The sequence below is a fragment of the Anser anser genome, assembly GCF_964211835.1.
Source record: "Anser anser genome assembly, chromosome: 18".
Classification (NCBI taxonomy): Eukaryota; Metazoa; Chordata; class Aves; order Anseriformes; family Anatidae; genus Anser; species Anser anser.
Genome location: NC_139739.1, coordinates 7,533,245 through 7,560,554, shown reverse-complemented (window position 1 = coordinate 7,560,554; position 27,310 = coordinate 7,533,245). Strand labels below are relative to the sequence as shown.

Genomic DNA, 27,310 nt, shown 5'->3' with positions numbered 1-27,310 from the left:
CAGATAGTTTAAGCATTATTCAGAAGTCTGCTGCCACCATACATTTAGAACCGTGCTTTTATGTTCCTTGCTGCAGATGCATATGCAAGCTGTCGTTGTTTAAGAAGGGAAAAAAAAATCCCTTTTCAACAGTATATTTTGGATGTTTCTGTTCTGTATCTCTTGAAAATCCTCCACATTCCCGTTCAGCTGCAAACCTCCTGTGGGATCTTGGACAAAGCAGTGCCTCAGGTTCTTTTGTGTAAAATGGTCTAGTTGTTCTTCCTCTGCTCTCATTCCTCAAAAGTGTAGTAAAGATGAACAAGTAAAAGAGTGTCAGGTACTAAAACACCGCAGACAAAATAGCTAAGGAGGGGATGAAGAACAGAACTAAGTCTTAAGATAAACACGACCAACGTAATCACTGAAAAATGTTTGCAGACAAACATTCAGTGGAAAAAAAAAATAAGGGAAAGGTGCCTTTTTCCATTCCACTGCAGAAAAAATGACCAGTTTCCCCTGATTTCTTTCCTAAAGTGCTATTTTTGATCATTTGACTGCTCCTCACTCAGCAAAGAAGTACGATCTCTCGTCTTATGGAACTGTAATGATGGTAATGCCTTGCCAAAACCTAATAGCAATTAAAAAAGCTCTAGAATGAAACACTCTCACTAACTGAAATCCACAGCACACTTCTGGGTTAACATGCTGCCAGATTTTTCTCTTATGTGATACAGAGGACAAGTTGTTTTTTTAAGGCAGCATCCCTGACAGCATGAATCAGATAAAAAAAGAAGAAAAAGCAAAGCACCTAGCTACCAGAAATGAATGATGATAGAGACCCTGCAAAAGGCCTTTCCTAATGACAAGATATTACTGCACAGGTTAATGAAAACCAAATACCAATTTAACACACTAACCTTTGAGCAAATTGAGTTCAACTAATCAAGAGCCCTCCAAAAGGGTATTTTGAACTAAGAGAAAAGACTGGAAAAATCATTTACATAAGATGGCTGGTAATGGTGCATTTAATGGCATTGGTGATAGGGAATTATACTAAGGAAACGAACATGTCACGTGCAACTTATTCCCTAAAGTATTTAATAGAACATCTCCAAAGAGCCATATCCTACCCAACAATATTCAGGCGCAAGTCCCCATAATAAGCAAGATGAGACTTCTTTGTTTAAAAACCTGTGCAAGGGGTGCCCCAGAAATAGCATCTACCATTGAAACCCAGACTAGATAGATTTGGTGCTCTTTGCATCCATTGCGGTAACTCCACGACAGCTCACCTCTGGATCATTTGTGCATCTGCCCGTCTGAGCTCCTCCAGCAAGGAGGAGTATTTAATACCCAAGACTTGCTATTTCTTTATGGACGCTAGCAAATTCTTCCCTTTAAGATGATGTGACAGCAATCCCCTAGTACCTCTGCCTGGAGACTACCGGATAAATAAATCCTACATGCTTCTTTTACAAAGCTTATCCAGACAAATGTGTGCAGAGAACAATCTCAGTACGTGCAGGCACACGTGTGGCTGTGTATGCACCTCATCCCAGGCACTGGCAGCAGCTCTATTTTGGATGGCCATTTAGCATGGCTCAAGCACTACAGAACAACTCTTCTCCACCTCTCTCTAAAACTGAAGGCAGTGCAATTCTTGCAAATGTATCCAGACAGCTAAATGGGAAGTGCTGCTCTCCTAGGTAACAAAAGGCTAACTCCTCTGCAGGTACAAAAGGTGTAGTAAGCCCTCCACTCCCTGCCCACACGCACAGGGACACCACCAAGGTTTGTCCTGGTGTTCCCCTCCCTCCATCCCATGGCTGCCAAAATGGGTTTGAAGGTCTGCTTCCCACAGCCACCCCCCGCGCTCCGGAGATTACTGGAAGCGATCCCGCAGTCCCCGGCTCAGCACCACACCTGCGATTCATCACTTACCACTCGCTCTGTGGCAACTGCAGGCTACATTCCCGTGTTTGTCAAACAGCATGGCATCGCGTTACAGGGTTGGGAATGTGTCCAGCATCTCATAACAAGTCCACCTCTCAATAGATGCAGGATGTTAACATCACAATAAAATCAGGGCGCATCATCTTTGGGAAATACATTTTAGAAGAATACCAAGCTCTGCAATATATTACCTTCGGTAGTATCAGATAACGCAGCCCGCAGACCAGCGCTTTTGAGGGAGACAGAAAAGCAGGCTTTTCTCCCCTGAAGATTTCTAATATAGCAGGGAATAGCTGGCATCTAACACGTGCCTGCTTTGGCAAAGCACGTAACGCTGCTGCTTTGTGCATTTGCTAGTATTCTCCGACTCCTTAAAAATGACTTGACACACGAGGCACCTCGAGCTTTCCTAGCACATCAGTATTTTCTTCGAGCACTCTCAGATTTGCCAGATAGCTGCCCAAAGGAAAGGCAATGAGATTGTCACCTAGGTGAACATAAAAACAGTACGATTACTGGAAATAGTAAGTACAAATATAAGGGAGGCAACTGTAACCGGGTATATTCATTAAGACAGGATAAGGCCTTCACCCAGGAAAGCATCAATGAGCAGCAGGCCCTAAAGCTATGACAAAAGCACTTAAGGCGTTCCCCCGAAGAGGCACCGTGACCAATGCAGTGACCCTGCTGACTAGGGTTGCACTCACTACATTTTAAGCCTTTAATAAATTGGATTTTTCTATTTTTACTTTGTCATCTGCCAGCTTTCACTTGGGGAAAGTACTGAACAGCCACCTAATGGATGCACTTTAGTGCTTTCTTGAATTAAAGAAAGATAACCAGAAGAAAAACGAACGCGTCACAAGTACATTCAGCTGCTTACATCTCCTACTTACGTTTCAGAATATCATTCTGCAATTTCATGAGTCAGATACCCTCCTCCCTTTCTGTTCAGCTAAAGTTCAAGAAGTGTCATCCTTGCTGGCTGCTCTGAGAACGCTAACCTAAGATTTTTGGCTAACAGCTGCTCTTCAGTCCTTTCATTCTTCATTTCTCATTCGTGTTTCATTGTCTGAACAATAAGAAACATATTATGAATCTAAAGTTCTCCAGTACTGGGAACCCTTAAATTCGTCTGAGAGAAGACCCCGGGGAAATGTGCCTCCAGTCAATAAAGGACCCAAACCTTTTTGTCAAGCTATACCTTGCAGTAAAGGGATTCCTTAATTAGAACATAATTACTTAGCCATATAATGCGTCAAATTATGGAGAATGATTATTTGTTAAACTACAGATAAAGACAAGAAAGAGTAAATCTGGAGCCACAGATAAAACCAATTAAATCAAAGTCCTTCCCCATAACATTCTTCTAACACTTTGGAGACCGACTCTATCCGGTAGCTAGTTTACATGCCCAATTGCTGTGATAAAACTTTTACACTATATACATAGCATAAATCCCCGTAGTAAATAATTCAGAACAAGAAATGGCTTGCAAAGGACAACACTATCAGCATCCTTGTTACTACATGACACAGTCAGTTATGAGTGCGGTAAGATTATGGAGATGACGACAAATTCCAGGTTGTTAAGGGATCTCACTTCTCACTTGAATAACAGCCAGCACCCTTTAAAGCAGTGTTCAAAATGAAACTACCTGTCTTCTAAATATACTGAAGAGAATTCTTTTCATACTATTTTAAAGCACACTAACAGAACATCTAAAACATGTAGTAAATAAACAGGACACCCCTCTTTGTTTGCTGTAAATTCTAAAATTACATCCTTTGTAATAAATGAATCTGACTAACAAATTCTGCCGAAGCTACAAGACACAAAGAACACAACGGAGGGTAGACCAGGCAGCCAACCTCGGGGTCCTGCCGGTGTCAGTCCCAGTCACCCCCCAGCTCCCTTGGCTTGCCCGAAAGGCAGCTGCCTGCCCTCAAAGTTACAGCAGAGTGAGGACACACAGGAGAGCTCAGCAGAAACAACAAGGAACTGATGAGAACAAAAGGTTTACAAACAGTCCCCAAGGAAGCACTTAGGTCGAATTAAAGCCCATGCACCCTCCCTCTGGCACCCCGGTTAAATCATCACCTGCACGTTGTTCTGTCCCAGTCCGGGGATTTCATGCCACAAACAGCCCTCCTAGCTGTGCATCCAGAAGTAGAGTTTTTATTGGAGTTCCTCACAAGTGCACTACACCTTGATTTTTTTTCCTGCTCCCCAAAAGTCAAGCTACAAAAAGAAACCACCACTCTTGCTACTCGGTGACACAACACGCGGCACTTTCCTCGCTCGCCTCCGAGCCACCGAGGCTTCCTGCTGCTAAAAACAACATCACGCCTCAGCTCGTCAGCTTTCCTGCCCCTTCGTTCTGCAGCAGCACAGTTCTTGCCTTGATAAAACCTCAGCAATGCAGAATCCAATCATAAATTTAATGGTGAGCGATAGGAATAGCCCTGTTATTCTGTAGGCACAGACAAAAGCCAAGAAAGAAATTAGGTAGGCTACAAGGAGAACATAGCCAGTGATGAATTGGGGATCCACCGTCTTAATTAGTACCAATAATTACATTCCCTTTCAAAGAAACTGAGGTGTAATAGACACTAATGTCATCTTTTCCTGCACAATAATATAATACTGACTTTTTAAACAACAGAAGGCACATTGTCTGACCCAAGTCAGAAGATGAATTATGGCCATTTGAGAGGCCCTGAGAATACCTTGCAGTGAGCAGAAGACCAGGCCACCCTGCTCACATTGTGACCAATTTAAATAAAGATAAATCCAGTCAATGGAATCTTTTAACTGAAGTATGAGATTGGGAATCAATGGAAAACGGTTCTAGTCCCAGCACCTAAGCCAGGTGCCTTACAGCAATATTTATCTAGCTTACACAAGCGCCGGACAAAAGAAAAACGTTATGTAAAATACCATGCATGTGAAATATGAAGTCCCGTTAATGTCACTGTTTTAAAGACACTGATCCATTAATATTTATTTTTTAGATATTATACTGACATCTTGATTTGACAACATCTACAAGCTCCCCCAAAATCCCAATTTGCAGCATCCAAACACGGATCCAGCAGTGACACAAAGTTCCCAAGGCACATTCCAAGTCAGTCAGCAAGAACTCAGCTGTGTAACAAAAGCCCAAGCTAGTCGGAACAAAACAAAACAAGGAGCAAGGAACTCCCCCCTCCAAGCACTATCACAGGAACAAACATCAGTTGGTGGGGGTCCAGAAGCCTCCCTACCCCGGGGAGCCTGCACACTGCCTGGCAGCCGCCTCCTCCCCATCCACAGCCCGAGGGCAAGCCCTGACCACAGGGACTCACAGCAGTGGCTGTGCAGCCTCTTCCCAACTCCACGCAGCACCCAAGTCACATAGCTGAGCCCAAAAGCTGTACAAAAAGGTGCGCTAAGCCTTCGAAGCTGTGGAAAATTAAAAGCAACTTATAAAAGCTTTAAAAGCGTTTTTAAACCTCATGCTAAGGAGACATCGCACGGCTGCTGGTGCAGTGACTGCTGTCACCTTTCCACGCCTCAGACCAGAACCACAAAAGGTTTACTCCAAAACTAAATTATCCTTTTTAGAAAAAAATACCATTTCCAGTGCTTACGAACAGCATGGGACAATATACAATGCTGAATAGCTTCCCAGTTACTTCTAAGGGACCTCACGCATTCGGGGTCATAAAAACGCACTTCCCATCACTCTGGCTAGAACATCATCAAAACACCATTTGCCTTTTTTTAAGCCCAATTAGCCCCCAGATCCCTCTAATGACTCCTGCTTTCTCTGGTCGGTATCAGAAATCATTATATTTAAACTTGATGCATTCCAGCAGGAAGCCAGAATGATTGAAATTTTGCATTTATAAATACTGAATAAAGACATCTGTAGCTCAGAGGCAGTTATCTCAGTTTATCTGTTATCTTAATGCAGCGAGCGTGTCTCCACTAAATGACAAGTGTACACAGGATCAACTAAATTGCTGCTGCAACTCACATGACATTTAGATATTTCACTTAATGTGAGAAAAGCAGCTCTACAAGCTAAAACAGTTAAATGTCTATTACACAACTTGTGCCATAATATACTATCAAATTCAGCAGCACTGAGCACACCATCCAAGCTTGATTTATTGCAGCTAATTGCTAATTAGGGTTATTTTTGAAGCACTGCTGTTTGCATTGCACCAGATTTGCACTTGGGGAGAAAACAGGATTTACAAGGTCAGAATGAAGTTTAAACATTTGTATACAGACTGCTTCGCTCCGCTCAGTACCGCTAAAAGGTCTCGGCAATCTGAAGACAACAGTATTTACACATGTGATGTTATTAAAAGCAGGCACTCGTGACTTTGTATAAAGCAGCTATTAGCATGTAAAAATTCAAAGTAGGATCGCAATGGTTACTGAGACAACTTTCTAATTAAATAATGGCAGTAATATCACTACGCTTCCATGTACCGCATTAAAAATTGAACAGCGCCTCGCTAATAATGCAGCGGTCATTTGCATAATCTAACGATCCGAGCTGCCGGCACCAGCTCCAGACCAGCACGTCACCGAGCCCTAACGCACACCGCGCCCCGTCCCGCTGCCAGCCTCTTCCCAGGCACCAGCAACGGGGGGCTCCTGGCCCAAGCCCCCGGCTACTGAGACCCGTTCAGGCACTACTGGCAGCGCGGGACGAGCCCTGACATCAAAACCTGGCCGTTCCTTTCAGAAATGCAGCCCTGCTGTAGAACACACTCTTCCCAACTCCAGCCTCGTTCCCCTAAGAGGATTTTCCCCGGGGTTTGGCACCCTAGCAGCACACCTCACACTGTGCTGGACTCGACGGTGCCCCTGTGGTGTCCGACACCGGCGCAGCGGTGGGCATCCGTACCGCAGCGAGCTATGCCAAGGCAGGGTGTAGGGACAGGAAAACAACTAACCTACCTTCAAGGACCAAAATTCGACTACAGCCATCATTCCCTATAAAAGTGGACAGAGATATGCAACATATAACCCCTTCCCAAAAAGCTCCGGTTAGGTTAGCCTGGATACGGGACACTCCGGTGCAGGCAGTACAGAATTAACTGGCTGGAGTGAGGAGGTACAAAGGCTGAGTGACCTCTGCTGAAGAGAACACAACGTGCCTAGGCTTACCAAAGGTTCCTTTTGAATTATTACTTGGTTCTGATTTATTTTTATGATTTGCTATAACTCTTTCTAAATCTTCTCTAATCATTAGCTGTATCAGCAGCGTGAGAGCCATATGAAAGATAGCGTACTGTTATTTTTAATTTCAAGAGACCAACTGCACTTCCAAGTATACTGCCAGCATAGGCCAATCAGGCTGAGGTTTCATAAATCCCATGAGTTTTCTTGGCATATTATCCCAGAGATGAAGACAACCAGTAGAAAACCTCAGGGGAGGGGGGATTCACAGCTTTGCCTTCACAAACCGCAACACGGGGTCACTCCTAAATGCTCAAAGGAGACACAGAAATGTGGCTCCTTCCACACCTACCCAAGAAGACAGTCCAGAGAGCTTGGTTTTGGTAGGAATGAAGAACTTCAGCCTTTCCTGCGTCCCTAGAAATGCATTTGTATTTCAGGAGCATGCAGGAGGCTGAATGAAGGAGCTCCCAAAGAGGAGTGCTATGGAAACAGGACAAAGCCACTTTTCCAGCCCCAAAGCACGTACACTACAGCACTGGTTCTTCCCTCAGCGCGGGTACATGGTTCCCAATTGTCTTAATGGAAAATGTATTTGCATCAATAGACAGCTGCTTGCAGACCAGCTGTTCCTTCCTGTTCTCTGCTTTGTTTTTAAAGGAAAGCCGCACTTCTCCTTCCTATCCTCCCCGCCAGGCTTCTCCAAGCACAAAAGGACGCCAGCACACGCCAAGGGTCAGACCTCTTCAGCACCAGTTGACAGGAAGGGGCTGCATGCCACAGGAGCTGGTGTTTTCCTCTGTTTTACACCACAGATAATACAGCCACTTTGCTATTTTGAATAACCCCCCCAGTTAAGACATGCCCTCAGAAGCTCTGCAACGCGACAAACTTGTGTCATCGTCCCCTAGCAGTCAGGAGATGCTTTGCCTTGAATCCTTCGGCCTATTTCTGATGTTGAAGGGGGAGCACAAGGCATGCAGACCCACGAGGGGCCGTGGGGCCATCCAAGCCCCATGCTCGGTGCCCATGGGACATCCCTGGGGAGCACAGAGCAGGGCACGGTCACAGCCCACGGAGCAGAGATCAGAGGATGAAGTCTGACCCCGGGACCTCTCAGGAAAAGGACCTTTGAGGAAGCGCCGGGAGGTGGGACGGGTAGGGAAATATGCTGTAGGAAATAGTTCTTGACTCAGGGAAAAACCCACCTCTGTTTGGAAAATATGAACAAGCCCGTAAAGGCATTCACCGACGCTTACTCCACCCTGTTACCAGGGTGGTTTTACCACTGCAAATATTGGCCCTGAGACAGGCTGCACATGTTCATACAGCATCCAGCAGCACGGACCTTTCCTAAAGCCTTGTGGACCTTGCTACAAGGTAGATGTTCAGGCTCAGAGCAACTACTTGTGACTGCACTAATGAGACAGGCATGCTGGTTTTGTACTGCACATACACACAGCACAAATTTCATTTAGCAAGCATCTTGGCTGCGCTGTAAACCCATCTCTGCTTAATTTGTGTTTGCACACATTTGGACTGAAAATTAAAATTAATAGAAAGCTAAAATAAATAGAGGAGCTCCTGCTGCTCTGCGTGAATGTTCGAGAAAGTGAAGAGCGTAAACTTCATTCCCCCATGAACCAAGCAGAGGGTTTGCAGATTCCCAGTGGCTAAGCAGCCATGTCAGACACCGCGCATTGACTCGAGCAGGGGGAGATGAGGAGGGGCGCAGGGAAGGGAGGAATTTCCTCCATTCATCAGGCAGTCTTCCCCTCTCAGTGCAGAGTGGGGACTAATGCACGTAAATCCCTGCTTCATCAAGGAGTGAATAGACCTTTTGTTGCAGTCTATTACAGTTATAAAGATTCTGGCCACGCTTCCCTTACCACCACCCTCCCCTGCACCAAAAAGAAAGGTAGAGCTTAAAAACACGGCACAGATCAGGATTCAAAACACACCAGAACAGCCCGGCTGCACCAAGAAGAAAAAAAAAAAAAACACAAAACTGCCAGCCCCCTTTTCAGGGCCTTCCGACACCACTTTTGAGAAGTTTTGCTCAGGCAGCTGACAGCCAGTTTTCGTCTTCTGCTGCAGATGTGCGGCTTTCCTGCACAATGGGCGCCTGCAGCCCTGGCTCTCCTCCAGGTCCCACTGTGTGACAGTAACAAAAGGCGAAGCTGGAAGCCCTCAGCTACAGCGCAGCTCTAAATGATTTAGTGACCACGGCATCCAGACCTTGGCAGCAGCTGCTGCTTTAAAGGGACATTACCCGAGGAGTCAGCAAAGCACAGAGGCAGCCTTTTTTCACCCCAGATTTGGACGGTGCTTTCAGAACGAAATGGGCCTGGTCTCCGGAAAGACCAAGCGCAGAGAGGAGGGAGGTGGGAGAGCACAGGGACTGTCCTCAGCAGCTGCGGGTGCAATAGCTCAAGGCCCAGCACACCTCCGTTTGAGGATCCTCCACGTACAAATTCCAAAGCACTCCACCAGCACTGATCACTGCAACCACCATGGCCGTGTGCTATTTCCACTTTATAGCTAGAAAAACAAAGCGTTGAGACTAAAGTAGCTGCAAGAGACCAGGACAACAAGCCCAGGAGGACGTTACAGGGCCATTTTTTCTCCCAAGTGGGTGGAGAAATTACCTGCTCACGCTATTGCTTCCTTTTCTTCAGTGCTCAGCTGAACAACCCCACAACGCTACAAAAGGGCCGTGGCAGAGAATTTTACACTGAACCCTCTTTAGCTTGTGACGGGGAGATGTGGATGAGCACCAGCACGCTCAGCACAAGCCGCCAACACACACCATACTTCAGGCATCCTGCTCTTGGAGAAGCACGCTGTCACTCCCCTGCTGAACTCCCCAGGAGGTTTTGAGCACCTATTCCAGAACGCTGTTGGCTAGGAGAGCTGGGTTGGTTTTACACAGCGCAGGACCTAAACCAATCCACAAATCCCTTCAAACCCCACGGGACATTTTACTTCCTCTCCAAGCTGCAGAATAGCTGAACTTCTGCTACAAAACCTCTCACACGCACCAGAGGACTAACGAGCCAAGCTGGTGCAACCTTCCAAAGAAAACAGTGAAACAAGGAGTGCCTTTGCTCAGCATTCAAGTCCTCCTGCCCATCATTTCTTTTCCCCCTTCCAGTAACACGCAGGGTTGGGCCCTGACACAGAACGGGTGCTGGTTTCGCTCTGCAGACAGCACATGTCCTGTGACCTCCTTTCTTTGAAGCCTCCTGCAGCTGCCCCGGGTACTGTCAGGCTACGCTCACAATGAAGGGCTGCATCACAGCTCCTCACCTCTGCCGGTGGTGCTCCAAAAAGAGGTGACCGCGGCTCCCTCCCAAAGCAGGGCTCCCCTGCTTTGCACCTCCACGGTCTGTACCCTAAGCGCTGCCTCTGGGAACCCTGCGGGCAAACGGAAGGCAAGTGATTGACCAAAAAAATCACCAAGTGCCTGGTTGCAAGGAGAAATCAGCAGCCAGCTGTGCTACACTGCACCAATAACTTAGTGCAAGAAATAAACATGTCAATTCAAGCAAAAAAAAAAAGATTTACATGAACAGTAACTCCAGTGCAGCAAATACTCAGAATAATTTCTGTCAACAGAGCACTAATTAAGACAGATAAACACTCGTTTCGCTAATCTTCCTCCTCCTCCCGCCAAAGTAATTTAGTTGCCCACAGGGAAAAACGTACAAGAGTGATAAAAAAAAGACGTATCAAAAAGGTGTGAGGGCTTCTGTCTGCCACAGGCAGGTAACGCTGCACGGCTGGAGCTCTGCTGGAAGGGAAAAAGTACAATTTTATACTTCTCTGTGGAGTCTGACAGCAATTTAAAGAGGGCATTTTAAAGCCATCCTTGACCACCTGCAGTCAAGTGGTCATTAAAAAAGCACTGTAATCAAAGCATCCACTAAGTGCTGAGAAACACTATTAATCCACTAAGCAGCCCTGCTCCATCCGTTCACTCCGCAGCCATCCCGAGCAAGTAAAACAAAGCCCCGCTCACTCAGTTGGATCATCAGCTCCTGTCTGAGCGGTGACAGCAAGGGGACAAGGCACGGCAGTGGTGGCACCACTGTGTTAACCCACGGGCAGCAGCACATTAAGCCAGGATGGCTCAACGTGGTTATGGACCTTTGGCCTGCTGCCGTGCTCCAGATTTCGGGTTTGCCTCCTGCAATAGCGAGGCATGAAGAGGGTTCAGGTCTGCCTCTGAGCTCTGGCAATTTTCAGTCCGCTCTGTTGAAGTGGTGCCTTTTTCAATGACTTTAATAAGCAGGGAAGGGAAACGAGCGGAGCTGTTACATGTCCTGTTAGGCCTTTCCTGCTCAAACACTGGGGAGAACAGAAAATGCCTTTGGGAAACATATGGTTTGAACAAGTAGGGGCAGTGAGTGCTCTGCTCCACCAGCATGCTGCTACACACAAGGAGACATCAGTGAGAGGCGGGCAGCACAGTAGCAAATCTGGTACCAGGAAATGTTGTGTAATGTCAAACACACAGAACAAAAGAATGATTTCCTACTCCCCCAATGGAATATGTCACATCTAGCCTCATAGCGTGCTCTAAAACACAGCTGCTGCCTGCTCAGCTCAAACAACATAAACTTGGTAGGAACTGGAGGTAATTTCTTCCACCTCGCTGAAACCAAGCTCAGGTAAATCAGAACGGCTCGCCCGGGTTCCTGTAGCACCCAGCTGCAAATCACAAGGCAGTACCTCTTCCAGACTCCTGCTCACCAGAAGCATCAGGAATTTAAACAGCAAAAGCTGAAATGGGGGGCGGGAGAGAAAGAGGGATTCACAGCGTTTGTTAGGCAGTAATTTGTCTTTTAGCAGTCCTGGATGCGGTGCTGAGTGACCACTTCAAGAGGGTGCTCCCCTACGCTGGAGAAGCACTGACCCTTAGGAACAGGGCAAGAAATGGAGCAATGAAAAAATAAACAACCAGGAGGGCTGCAGAAGGATTCTAGGTACCTACACAGGATAAAGAGCAATTCCTCCTTGCTAAAGGAAACCATCTGTCTGTTACACAGGAGCCTGTGACTTCAGATCTGGGTGAGCCAGGCACCCCGGCCAGCCTGATGCTCTTACGCAGAAGTATTTTCAGCAGCACTTTCAGCAGCGTTGCTCCCTGCAGAGCACAGACCAGATCTCCCAGTCGTTTAAATGAGCTTGGGCTGTGCCAGGAAACATCACGGGCCCATTCAGGCCAGGGATGCTGCTGCCCTGCCACAAGCCACCACCACTAGTGACGGGTGGCAGAAACAGCAGGGCAGTTGCTGGGAGTCTGCACAACACGGGACAAGAGGCAGGTTTACCTCGGATAATTTCACAGCATTCTCTCTCTCTGTCTCCATTTCCCGGTTGTTTCCCAGGTCCGTTTTGTTACACTGTGCAAGCGTTACGTGCCTGTGATCATGGTGACAAGACGCACCGCGATGCTGGTGCAGCTGAGCGCAGCAGGCTCGCACAAACAGGCGGACAGGCCGGCATTGTTCTCAGTCCTCAGCACTCGAGTCCGGCCAACGCAGAGAGAAAAATGGGGTTTTCCAGGGACAGAGGCCTGGGTGCCAGGTATTCCACGTATTGCCGCTGACCAGTAACATGACAGGAGGCAAGCCGGCAGCTGCTCTGCACAGCGTTTACCCTTGCTTTGCCAATGCAAAGCTGATCCTGAGCTCCTTCGTGTTTACCTGGAGAAAGGTGGGAAAGGCTTATTTCAAAAGGCTCTGAGCTCTTTGAAAGGACCACGCCAGTTCCTGGCACACAACATTACCCATCTCTCAGACTTGTAGCATTTGCTAGGATCCCAGACTGACTGCCACAACTTAAACCCAACCTGAAACACATGCAGAGACTTTCAGCTCACCACCCACTCCCAGAGCTGAAAGGAGTGAGGACTCCAAGAGGTTGAACTGTAACAGGCAAATGTATTTTTAACAAATTCTGTTTCTATAAATATTACAAGGCTTTCTGCTCTTCGGAGGCTGCTCTGCTCCCAGTGCTGCTGACATTATGGTGACATTTAGGAGGCCTTCACATTGCCTTACTGCCTTTCGTATGCTGGTTTTGTTCAAGGGATCAGAGAGACACATGAAGACACAAGGGCTGCTTATTCAAACTCTGCTCACTCGCTGACCTGCTGCTCACGCGGGAGGCAGGAGCACAAAGGGGCTCTCCATGTCAAGTGTGCTGGCTGCCACCGTCTCTCCGCCACTCTGGAATGCATATAAATGCAAAGGACACTAACCCCGAGGTGCCACCGACAAGGCGCAGGGGTGAAGGAACAGGGGATTCATTTCTGAAGCTGCACGAGGGCTTCAGGTAGTCCCAGCTGGTGCTGCACCCCGTCCACACACCCTGAAGCCTTTTCACTTATCGATTCCTGCATTCGCTCTCTCCCCTTCCCTTTTTTCAAAGCTCTTTTCCCACATCCCCTGCCCTCCCCCTCCATTTCTTCCCTTCCTCATTCTCTCTCCGGAGACTGCTGCCAGCAGGGCTGCGAGGCTGGGTGCAACACGCATGGCACACGCATGGCACACGCATGGCACACACATGGCACACGCATGGCACACGCCTCCACCCAGCTGCGCTCCGGGTCCTGTGCCTGCAACGCTCCTCTCTAAGTCACCCACTGCTGCCTTCCAGATCAACCTGCAGCATTTCTGTTCTAAAAAGTGGGGTGGGAATACATCAGGGTATGGCATATATAACAAAACAAAAACTTGATCCAAGAAGACCCCTACTTCAGAGGGAAACCACCACACCGCTTCGGATCTTTTAGATATTTCCTCTCCAGCGCTTTGCTAACACTGCAGCCCAGAAAACCACCCTGTCCACAAGCTAGGAAATAATTCCTACATACCTGAACGGGTGCCAAGTGACCAGATGAAGCAGTTACCAGGATCATATCTATACGTCAGCACTTTTTTTTTTTGATGCTGCAACTATCCAGTTAAAAATAGAGCAACAATAACTTCCTTAGTTATCTTCAGAACTCATCTGATCAGTTTACGCGTTCATTTCAGCTTAAGACTGCATGCCCTCCACATCACAAAACGAAATACCACACGCACACTGACGTGGCACCTCTGCTTACGTTGAACAGAAATTACTTAAGGTGCAGAATCCCTGCTCTCGCTTAAGCAGGTGTTTAATTTTAGGGATGGAAAGAGCTCCAAGCTAACACAACACGTCCAGAACTCGCTGACTGTATGCTCCTTGGACTGTGTTTTATTTTGTATAAATACCTAGTGTTGTTCTTAACAGGAAACTTTCACAGACTTTCTCCTCTTGCTACAGGATATGAGAGCCTTGACAATGGTTGTGTTACAGCTCCAATACGATCCCTTCCATTGCAGAGGAGAAGAAAAAAATAACGTGTCTCACTTCGGCTTGCACCAGCAAAAATGGTTTGAAGATTTGTTTGAACACTTCACAAGGAGACATCTTTGGCCTCATGTGCATTTAACATAAGTATTGTCATGCTAAGAGGACTGTGATTCACAGGAACTGCACACTTGAATAGGATCATTCTGCAAAAATCTCAGTTTACCCAAGAAAATTGCCCATCGTGTTTTGTAATTCAATGGAAACGCAGAGCACAACAAGTGTAGTTATTTAACCTTTCATCAAAAAATGTGAATATCTGATAATAATAAGTACAATTTATAAAGGCTTCAAGTCAACACTTTTTATAAGCAGATTTGTACGGTAATAAATTTTCCATGACTTAACGATCAGCTTTGCCTAGGAAAGCCAATGTTGTAATTCCCAATTGATTGTAGATGTTAATCTTGCAAGACTCTTGTTCTTATGCTGTGATTTATTAGCTGAATTAATGACAGATTGCACTGTTTCAAACAAGCTGCTGTTTTACACAATAACCCAGGAAGATCTGCCCAACTGAGTCACCGCGAGGATGGGAGGAGGGCAGTGCGCAAGGTGAAACTGCTCCTGATACCTGAGCTAATTTGTCATATTGCCTTTGAAATGCAGCACTAATTGTTTAACAATTAACCCTGTGGCTGAACACCAGGAGAGCTGAATGGTAGCAGCTCTTCAGGCTCTCTGCAGAGTTTGGGACTCACATCCAGGCTCTGTGTAATTCATTTACATCGAGACATTCTGCTTTCTCGTGGAGAATAACATAAGATTATCCACACACCCCCATACAGACACACTTACTCCCTTGGGTTGAAGGACAGAAAAAAATTTCCATGCACTTTCTGTATGTATTTATGTGCCTAGAAAAGGAAAACTGCAGAACAAGGACAGATCTGATTCCCCAGGCCTTATCTCCTTGCTACCACAAAGCAAGTGCCATTACGTGCAATAAAAGTTACAACCTTCACTCCAGATTATTCATTCTCTACCTCTTCAGCAACATTTCTGGTGTGGGAGAGTGTGTGCTCTAACATGCTCTAACAGTGCAGTAAAATAGAGAGCCAACATTGTAGTGGAAACAATGACAGTTCCTCGGTTAGTCCTAGTCTGCAGGTTTTATGAATCGCAATGCTGTAATAGACGCAGACCTTTTCCTGTCAACTCTGCCACTGAGACACAACGCAGGAGCTGTGAATTTTGGAATGGGGGAAACAATCACAGGACAAGTACTGAGTGATTTAAGTCTGATGCAGCAGCCCCTGTTCTACAGTAAACGGCTCCCCCCTTCATTTACTTTTTAAAGGCTTGTCTCTGAAGGGATCCCTCTGTTTTGAAGTGAATTTGGACTTGCTTCTGCTCCTCCTCACAAGTGCTTCAGTGATGGGGTGTCCTTGTTACCAGGTCCCACAGACCACCACTTGCAGCTCCAGAGCCTCGCTCGCAGGGGCACAGCTCTTCCCTGCAACTCCCTAGCAAGCTGGTAGGACTTCAGAGGTGAGCATGGACTTAAAAATAAATAAATAAAACCAAATTAAGGAAGCCAAGCGACGGAGCCTTGCATGGCTGCCTCTGAACAGGTGTAATTCACAGTCACCTCGGAAGAGTCGCCCCGAATCCCTGGGACCACTGCTGTGATCGGTTATTAAAAACTGGCCCCAGCCATCTGCTGGTGGTCAAGCTCCATGGTGTGGCAATCAATTACAGCTGTTATCTTGTCCTAGCTTTGACAGATGTTCCTCTTTCATTGTACAGTAATTACTAGTTAGCTGCCAGCAGGCTTCACACTTTAATTGTGGCGCTAATTTGAGACAAAGAGAGGAAAAAAAATATGGAGAGACAGACAGGGAAAGGCAAAAGCTAAGACAGCTGTGGCAACTGGAACACCCATGCATTGAACTTTTCTTTACAACCCGTAGGTGAAGGCAACCAGTTACCCCAATGAGAGCTTCTTACAAAGCGACAGTTGAGCACCATCCAACCACATCATGGCCTGCAGTCCTTGTTCCTGTCGGGGGGAAAGGGACACCTTCCTTTGCCCTGTCAGACAGGCTACACTAAAGTACCTGCCAGCCTTCTGGCAGCGTGTGGCTTCACGCTGCCACGTAGCGTGGTGCCAGCTGCATCACAGCCCTGAAACCTGCACGGATAAAGGTGGCGGGGGGGAGGCTGGGTTTTTCTAAACCTTCTCAGAGACCAAGCAACCTCCATAAATTGTAACACGGAGGAACTACTGTAGCAAAACACATGAGCAAATGCACTCCATCTCAACCGAGCAGGGATCAGGCAGCACCTGCTCCGCAACCTGCTGCTTAGCAGAAAAATAGTCTGCTCGTCGGAGCAACTCTGCAGCGAGCCCTGCTCCCAGACATCCAAACCTGCATTAGCTGTTTGGTTTTTGATTTAACTCATAATGGATGTATTTCTCCTGTTGAACAGGTATTGAACCTTTCAGTAGCACTTAGGCTGCGGCTGGGTGATGTGATGGGTTTGGCACTAACAGCGGCTTGCAGCACCTCCTGCCAGACTCTCTCCCTTCCCTCCGCTGCCCACCCCATGCCCAGCCTCGTGCCACTGCATGCTCCCTGCTGCAAGTTGCAGCAGCACAACTATTTCCATATCCATTCTGATCAGGAAATGAAGAATGGCAGAAGAAATCAACACGCCAAAAAAAAAAAAATAATCTCGGGGGGAAAACAGAATCTTGTGCTGGCACAACTGACACCAGGGTTTCACAAAAGAGCCCGCTGCCACCCAAGGGTTAGCCAATTGCCTCAACTGGCAAAGGGGAGGGAAGCAGACAACCCACACCAGTGTGGGACAGCTCAGCCATCTTAGAAACCTTACACGGGTACGGCGCGTCACGTGCGTGGGAGTGAGAAACACAAAACCGCTCATACCGGTATTACTGAGAAGTGCCTACCGGCGGGACGTGCCCCCGCTTCCATTGCACACACTCAACTGCAGGCATCTGGGCAGGAGCTCAGATTTCTGGTGGGCTCACATCCACTGATTTCTTTTTTCATGTCCAGAAACTTATTTCTTCTACATGCTCTCAGATTTTACATTTTAATTGCACTCTGCTGACCTTTTTATTATTTTATTTTTCTGTCATGATCTCAAACGGTGTTTGTTGATTTTGTCTTTTATTATTACTCTGTTGTTGGGAGCACTTTGAAATCAAATTGTTGGAAAAATGTTTGAGGTTTCGGTGTTCGTTGAGCAAACCACCCAGCTCCTGCTGATAATGGCAGCACAAGTTAACTGTCTGGGATCACCACACAGCAGCTGTCAAAGGGAAAGTGGGGGGGGGGAACGACACAAAGCCGCACATTTTTAACATGCTTCTAGCATTGCATCTAGCAGAAGTAGTGGTTTTATAGAAGCAGAACTATGTGGTTCATTGACCAATGATCTCAGATGGCTTCTCTGCAGGAACTGACATTTATCTGGATTACCACTTTTTGAAAAGGGTCTTTGGGACAGTGCTGTAAACTTCTGTCAGAGAGCAGAAAAAATGAGAAAAGCAAGCTGACCAAATCCTTCCAGGGTCTACCTGACAAAGTCAGTGACTGACAATAATATTAAGCAGCATAACCGTCACCTGGAAAGCAGACAGTCTGCTTACCAACTGATGAAACTACTTGACTTCTAGGTGTCCTACAGGCAAGCTGTTCTTTCCATTTGTTTCAGTGCAGCAGGCCTCCTCTTCAGAGAGACTCTCAAGAGATTTTTACGAGGCATGTTCCCTATCATCTGAAGTTCTGGATGACATCCCCCACGGTATCTTGCCAAAGATGAGCAAATACCATTTTTAAATCTCTGAATAACTAGAGAGATCATTTGACCATGATCCCACTAAGACTTTTCCTGGAAATATTTCCTGCCATGATGTGTTAGCCAAGCAGCCAGCCATCGTCCCACAGCCCCAAGAATGCCATTTTTCTCAAGGATACCACACCTGTACAGCAGGCAATAGAAATTAAACCCAGCGCTGCCCCCCGCTAAAAAGAAAGCCAAATTTCCCCCAGGGAGTGGATCTCTGGAATAAGAAGGTGCCGACCTCTGATCTCTGCCTCCACCAGAAGAGGACTTGCTAAATGCAAGGCAATCTCTCAACTGTCGTCAATGCTAAACAGGCAATTACTATGCTGATTGATTGATTACATTTCCCTGTCTAAATTATATCAGGAAAGAGGCAAATCACTCTAAAACGAGAAAATCACAGCCTGAATTCAAGCAGAAGTGCAGAGGACGGTTTTTACCAATATGAATCACAAACAGGTGGAACGGAGTCGAACTGAGGCCCTAAGCGAACAGTCCCAAAAGAAGAACGATGGCTGAATTGCTCCACAGCCTCTCTGACCAAGGAAAGGCAGGGCAGGGATTTGCAAATCAGCCATGATCACATCAGGCCATAACCTTTTGTGTGAAATTACCGCGGGGGCAGAAGGGGTCAGGGAAGAGAACCACATGTCTCCAGAGACTGAGGATCCCAAAGTGCCACACAAGCGTATGCATTTCCAGTACACGCCACAAAAGCAGTACCATTCCAACAGAAACAACACATCCTTTTGCTTTTTATTCCCTCCCCCCACACACACACTTTGTACCAGCTGACTTGAGCCTCCTTATTGTACTTTTGTTTGCAGCGACAATTTCTTAGTGCCCTCAGTCTGCAGCTGGCAGCATGCAGACATTTGCTGCAGATATGACAGAGATGGCTTGCAACCTGCTTCATTTCACAAAGCATCTGACTTATCCGCAGCAGCGTGGCTTGCCAAACTCACAAAGGGCCCTACAAACTACCCTGCTGCTATTCTCTAACAGGCGCTGAGGCTGCCTGGCTCAGTGTTTTCAGCAGCTCTGTCACAGCATTTACCTGCAGCCTGGATGTCCCCTGCCTGGCTGGGTCATGGGCTTTGTCTCCAGCTTCTGCTTCTACCTGCCTGTTTCCTTGTACGCTCTGCTGCTTTTTTAGGCCTTCACGTCCCAGCACTGCCTTTCTCCACTCCTGCAGGCCCATCTATGCTCCAAGTTTTCCAGTTTTATCCCCAAATACAACTGTTAGTTTTTCCTCACACACTCCGTGTGCATCCCAGCCATCGCCTCCAACTCACCTCTTGCCGCTCTCCACCCCAGACACTCGTTGCAGCTCCTGTCCTGTGTGCCCCACGGCCGGCACAAGAGCCCCAAACTCAGGGTGTTTCCAGGACAAACAGCAGCGGGTTCCAGGAAGCAGCACCGACGCGTTCACAATGGCCACCATTATGTGCACTCGTGCACCTGAAGCTGCAAGGCCCCGCTGCCACTCCGACCCCAGTTTCCTCAGGCTGAGAGGCCGCAGGCCTCAGTTTCACTCTGGACACTCAGTTCTCGTTGCGGGCTCCCTCACTCACACCAGGGATTTCCATCACAGCTGCCTCACCACAGGGCACCGCCATTTCCACTCGCCCAGCCCCCGGCACCTCAGGGCACCACCACCGGCAAGGAAGGCCTCAGCTCCACAAGGAGTGTCTCTGGGGGGAGGAAGGGGGGGCGGATGAAGCCCAGCTGCCAAAGCTTTTAATTCCTTCTCACAGAATCAGGGCTGAAATGTTTGAAATAATTTCTTAACAAAAACAAAAAGGGCGGCTGAAAAGAATAACATTATGACAGCTGCTGGGAAAGCCACCAGTGGGTGAAACCTGGTCTCTGCGTTGATCCCCAGCCGCTGTGTACAGGAAGGAAGGGATTTTTATATCCTGAGCTACAGTCTGCGCTTTTATTTACTTTCCCCTTTCTCCCAAAGCAACCCTGGCTCACGCTTGCTGCTCTCCTCTTTAGGATGCCTTCCACAAGCTGGAAAGGAGACGAACTCAGCAGAGGCCACACTACGTTTGAATTTTGGCTGTGACGGTCCAGTGCCGACCTGTACGGGCTCTGGCAGCAAACATGAGCCAGGTACTCTATTTAAACACCTTAAAGCATTCCTGCCTTAACTAATACCCGAATGGGATGTTTGGTTGGATCAGATCGTGACATGAACAAATCATGCTATCCACAGGAAGGCATTTCTTCAGAAATATTTACCCTCTTCTCAAGGCCAAAGGCTTTGCCACTGTTATACTTTAGGACAGAATCACTTGCTGTAAGCATGCTCCTAAACAAAGTTTCCCTACAGAAGAGAAAACCAGCCTGTACAGTCATTATACGAAATTAAACAAATATTCAAATTATATTAAATTTAATTATGTATACTTAATGATAGGCATGTGCTTTTAAAGAACAGATGTTATGCAGATGTGGTCCAAGGTAAAGATGACAACAAAAGCTCTCTCAGTTCTTAAGAAAATGCTCTTATGGAGCACACAGATGTCTTTAACCAGCCGTCACTCATATTTTATTCCTCAGCTGTGTATAGCAAACATCCCTTCCTTCTCTGCTACATACACACCAGTTAGTTTCTGTTGGTTTTTGTTTGGTTTTGTGGCAGAGAAGGTAGTACAGGTGTTTATTTTTGAAACATAGAGCAGGCACTAAAAGATCATCAAAGGATTTCCTGATCATCCCCACTGCTGCAGCTGCCTCTTAGGCTATTCCACAAGCTTCTCCTACCGCACCACCTCCTAGCTTTTGTGCAGAAAAAGCAGAACGTGTCAGAAATCTCTGTCCTGCCTTGCATTTCCCCTTGGTCAAATATTTTTCAGGAAGTAGTTGATCTGGCCTGCAGGATATGAAAACCAAGGTCAACCACATCACTAGATGGCTGGTAAGAAATGAAAATAATAGCACGTCTGAAGGGAGGCCAAGAAAATTAATTTGAAGAGGAAGTTATTTAAGACAAAGTTGTGCAAAATAGAAAAAATATTGCTATTCCATTTCACAAGGTTATTGTCAGAATCAATGATATTGTGACACTAAAATACACAGCAACAAGTGACATACACATACTTAATAACCATACTGTTGCATGTGATAATTGCTTTTATTCTACAGTCAGTGGCTACATTTCCAGATCCTTTGATTTCCATCCAAAACAAAAACCTAGCTTGCTCTTGTGCATGAATACTGGAAGCCAACATGAAAATACTCCAACATGCAGAACAAGAACTTGTAAGGATATGCCAGCAAAAAGTAACTCTGTGTGATCTTACACATTATGGACACGATGCTTGCATTTTTTTCATGCACAGGAGCACAGGGTCACTTTATGAATCATGAGAGAAGTAGAAAGAGGAGAAAATATTGGGGAAAAAGTACCTTAGAAATTTGTAGTTTAAAAAATGGAATTGAGAAATATTGTAACATTTTAACTTGCATTTGGCAAGATCAAATTTCATTGCAATTTATAGCAGCTTTGAAGAGTACATTGGGAAAAACCAGAGCCAACCGCCAGCAGGTGAAGAGAAGCACAAAGAACCTGTGAGGACTGCACCTCTCCGCACTGCATCACCAGCCTTCTCTGCCTCCTCGCTGTTTGTGTTCCCTGCTCTGTTTGACTTAATTAACTGCAGGACACTCACACTAATCATGCGGGGGCTCCCTCCCACCCCCCCATCCTCTCTCCAAGCCACCCAGACACACTCCCAAGGAGCAGGCAGCACCACGTACGAAAAGCACGCTGGAAGGTGAGTGGGAAGGAGCTCCATCTCTGCTCGTCTCCCACCCCAAACAGAACAAGTCTCTCGCCAGACCCTGGCTGAAATTTGGCACCTTTGCCTCTCTGCACGCAGTGCAGATGGCAGGATAGACGTGCCTGCTGGTGCAGGAAAGCTGTGCCAGCTCTCAGGAGGGGGCGGAGAGGGAAGGCATTAGCAGAGAAGGGTCACCACGATTAGTGCTTCCTTCATCTCTTGCCTCTTTTCCAGAGACTGCTGGAAAGATTTGGGAGGGGGGGGTGTCTCACTACTGGATGTCACCAAAAATCTCTCTTTTCCCCACAGACTGTGGCCTGATTGAATATTTTTTTCCTTCTCTGAACAGCTGCTTATGTACCATTTGTTTCCCTGTCCATTCCTGTTGATTTAATTAACGCTCCTCTCAATATTCTCCAAGGAAACTAATGGCTTTGGTGGTCACTGTAAGGTGCCAAGTAATTTGCATGACCATTTCCAGTTAAGATTCCTTAGAATATTGGTGTCAGCTAGCCTTGTTTTACAACAAATTAGTTTAAGCACGTGAAAATGTTCAGCTACTAGGAAGCACAGACTAAATGTGCAACGAGAAAAAAGAAAATATCCTTCCCTCTACTCCTCCAACACCATCTGCACTGCATTCACTGCAGTTTAGCACCATACCCTTGTTCCACCAGAACCCAAATAAGGCTGCAGCAAAATAACTAGAAAAGCTCCACAGACTTTTCGTTTGTTTAGCCTTTGTAATGTCTGCCAGAGACGAACAGAAAGACCAGGCTTTGGTTTTGAGATATTAAAAGTCCTCCAGAGGCTGAAAATCATGCAAAGGAAAATTGGATTTTAAGGCACAATAAACACATCTTCGTGAAATACTAAAAACCTCACAAAATAAAAATAAATGTTCATGTAAACCAAACACCAGACATCACATATCTCTTCATCCGTAGCCCTGCATGCCCGGGAGAAAAAACATATACAATATTGCAGAGTACAAGGACTGGGTTTTCAGGCAAGGCAGTTGCTATTTGTCCCTCCGTTCCCCAGGCCTTCTGGAAAAGAAGCTTATTCCTTCTCTCTCTCCCCCCGCCTCCCCCCCACACACACCTCAACAACTATTTCCCAGTCCCCATTCCACCCCCTTATCTGTTAAATGAAGAAAATGAAACCAACTCCTCAGCAAGCCTCCAGACCCAGGGACAAAACACACTGCACAAGACCCAGGTATTATCATAAAGAGTAAGCTTGCTTAAGGGCTCGAGGATTTTTTTTGTGTGGATATGGTCACATATCAAAAGCAGTCTTGAGAAAGCCCTATGCAGCACACATGCTGTGAATCTGTAAACTTTTTAGTGGCCATTTGCACATTTAAAAAAGCATGTTTTTAAAATCCTTGAAGATCAAAGCACATCAGAAGAGAGTTTTAGATAAAAGGCAAGATAACATAGTGCAGAGATCCCCAGAGTCAGCCCAGCGGTTTTCATGACATTTTAGTCGCATCTTTATTCCTCTCTCTCTCAAAAACCCCAAAGGTCAATTTATTTAAATTGGTCAAAGATCAGCTGGAAAGTGAAAAAGACTGAAAATAAATAGGAATTGACACAGTGCACCTGAAAGATACTTTTTCAGAGAAAATAGTTTTTCCTGTGTTTGGCAAGCACACTGTATACTTGGCACACTAAATACTACTTCAAATAGTAGTATAATAGAAGTCAGCTCAGTTGTGTCAGTGACCAGCCACTGCCAATGAACCTCACTTCTGTGACTGAATATAAAATCGCTCACATGAAGTAGAATTCTCATCTTGTACAGGAACCTGAACATCCAGTAAGCACAGAAACAAAACATCCAAGGCCCTCATTAAATGGAAATACCTTCTAGCAAAATAATTCTCATCAACTGCAGACACGACAAATACATGCACAAATTCCAGCTACAATCATACAACCATGTAACTAGAGGCAAAGGCATTTCATTGTGTTCTGTAGTACTCCATACCCACCTAAGAGTAAGCACAATTCTCTTAAGTTTAATCAAAAAAGAAATGCATACAAAAGAGACACCAGAAGCTGCTGCTAAAAGCTTGCCCATAAGCCACACACGTTTCTGTTGTCCAAACAGTTTTGCACTATTATATTTTGTAAAATAATCATCCTGAAACAGAGGTTTGTATGAATTTTTTCTTGAGATACTGATTTTGATGAGCCAATTGATGGGACAGGGCTTGGGATGCTTGCAGGAGACAGGACTGTAAGGAAGCTGGAAGAGGGGTAGCGGTGGCTGTGGGATGAAGGACAACATGCCACCTCTAAAGCTACCAGGCACGGTGCAACCCCTCGCTGAGAAGCACTTGCAAGGACAGAGCATTCTCCCTTGCAAAGACAGACGATCCAAATCAAGTCATTAAGCCTTCACTTACCAAATTCTGAATAGCAGTCAAAATCTGGAGCTGGACCACAGTCAAGAGTGAAAAATGCCCCCTAGCTCATTAATGTACAACCCCACATTCAAATTCAAGATTTTATGGACAGCTACAAACAATCAGCCAGACAACATTACTGTGCATTAATCAAACCAGTGTTGATGCTTGACAGCAGCGAACACAAGATTTGTCTAATTTGTTTTCATAGAGAACACTGTCAATTTACCAACATTATTTTATTAAGCTCTCAAGAAAACTCTGAAGTTCCTTAGAAACCCAGACCTTCTGGTTCCTTAACAATTAACTTTGCTGCATTGTAAACAAAATAGCTACCTTAATCCAGTAAAATAGAGACAGACTCCTCACAATTTGAAACAAATTTGGCCAAGATACAAAAGAAAGCATCAGGAAAGTTCATACATACAAACCAAAAGCCAGAAACTGAATAGATATATCAGCTGAGGAGGTAGCGCGTTTAAGAAAGGTATTTTAGCACCAGATGGCTACTTGTTCCATTTTTAAATCTTACCTTTGGCCCTTTTACAATCAGGGACCCAATTTTCTGAAAATTCCTCCTATGAAGATCGGTTTCCTAAAATGTCACCTACATAAATCACTTGTGTTTATGAGCGCATCTGTTGTGGTCAATGGTCACTTCATAGTGCTGGGTAAGACTTTCAAAAGCCAGCAGCTGACGGTCCATTGAAAAGCTATTTAAATGGGGATGGGGAAAGCCTGACAAATGGTGGTAAGTAACACGGGGCTGTTTGTGCTATGTACAGCCTTGTAACGCACACGGCAGAGAAAGTGGGAGAGCGCGCTCTGTACAGTTTGCAAAATGTAATCCACTCTTTATCACCATCCATCTCCTGGCTGCTAGCCACCTTACATTTTGCTTTTTTATTGCAGTAAGTAATACTTAATTTTCACCAGATGTTCATTCATCGATACCCCCGGAGGTTGCTTCGAGCCCATTTGCTTCCCCCCAGCCTTTTCAGGCTGGTGAAGTCTACCAGCAGCTCTGAGATTCCTCTCAGCCTCTCCATAAATCCAAATACAGGACGGGTGAAAAGACAACCAAGAGCGCCCATTCCTTTCGGAGGGTATGAAAGCGATGTGATTGCGCAGTCATCTAAGCTCCTAGAGCACTGGTTTCAGTTTGTAGCGTTCTGAGTACTTCTAAAAGAGTCTGCAAAAGGTAACTCCAAATATCACAAGCCCTTCATCAAGTACAGTTAAATTCACTTCACTGGGACTAGCACCTCAGTGATTACTTTTCACTTTATTTTTTTAAGGGAACTCAAGAAGAAAAATGTTGAAAGCCACTATTCAACAGCAAAAGAAGTTTCAGGAGGGCAGTTATGCAGCCCTATGGGAGAGACCATAAAACACAAGCCATATGAACCCTTTTCCTCTCTCTTTTGTTTAAAGGTAAAGTGGGTGAGCACATACTGTTTCTCTTGGAAGTAGGACCGATTGGCTCCGACTCTCCAAACATAAAATTACTGAGCTTGCTTGGGAAAGCTATGAAAGTTGTACGATTGCTTCAAATGCTTACAAGATGGCCAGGGTACTGCTCGCCAAGTGTGTGGGTCATGCGGAGCTTTTATTTGCTAATGAACATTGAGGGTGGGTTGGCCCTGGGAACAAAAACCTGAGCAACATCATAACTTGGCTCTGATAACTGCTAGGAATATGTATTGGAAATGCGTTAAAGAAGCCTGCCCCGAAGAAAGCTCCCTCTCATAGCAGCAGTTCAGGCAGGAGTTTTTTCCACTTACGGCCCCTTTGAAACTGGGGAATAGCGGGGTACTGGGGTGCAAGTGATTTAAGGACTCACCTCCCCTGCCATGCAGGCAAACTGGGATCTCTGCAGCCCCTGGGAGGCAGGGGATGCACAACAAAGCTCAGGGTCTCTCCCAGGCAGACACCAGCCATAACCTGGGCCATTCAGCTGCTCTGCCTACACTAAAACCTCCGCCTCGCTGCCTGGGCTGGAGGCACAGCAACCTGCCCCACTGCAGGCTGCCAGATCCCCGCAGCTGCACTGCTCAAGTCACACTTTTATCCTCCATCTCCCTTCACCGTCACTGTCTTCCCCCCTCGTTCAACCAGAGGTAGGGTTTTTGTTTGTTTTTCAAACTACGAGTTTGTTTAAACAAAGAGGCACGCTCGGTCCGTGATGTTCTTTCTTTTTTTCCCCACTCCCTCCCCTGCCCTTTTCCCAGCAGAAATCACGCTCACGCGCCGTGCTTGTTCCGCACCGAGGAACTTGCCCGGGCCCTGCTCAGCCCTCCCCAACGGGGCTCCGAACCACAGGTCTCACCCTGCCCCTTGCACTGCAGCTGAGGCCGAAGAAAGGAGGATCAAAGCAGCTGCGAATAAATAAGGCTAATAATAACGGTGGCGTTACGATCATTAATTATTAATACATTTCATTTCTAAACCACCGTGACAGTCTAGACCACCCGGCAAAAGATGAGCTACATCTGTTACACGCTCTCTCCCGTGAAAGCAGATTTAGAGGAGCTAGTGGCTTTGTGAGGCTTCCGCGGTGCCAGCAGTCACAAAACGCCTCCCCTACCCACAGGTTAACAGCCCAGCGGCCAGGCAGGCGCCACAGATAGCGCGGGGCAGAGTCCACTGCATCGGAGAGCGTGCTGCAAAATGTGTTTTTTTGATTTATTTTTTTTTAGTGCTGTCTGAATTACGCGACGCAGTAATTCTGTAAGAATAAAAATTAAGGCTGGCGATGTCA

General features: G+C 46.3%; 1 protein-coding gene across 20 annotated transcripts in view; it reads right to left on the bottom strand.

Moving 5' to 3' along the window:
• The window catches only part of FBRSL1 (fibrosin like 1), a 519,147-nt gene that overhangs the window by 419,909 nt on the left and 71,928 nt on the right, over positions 1-27,310 (bottom strand). The gene's annotated exons all lie outside the window — the stretch shown is intronic.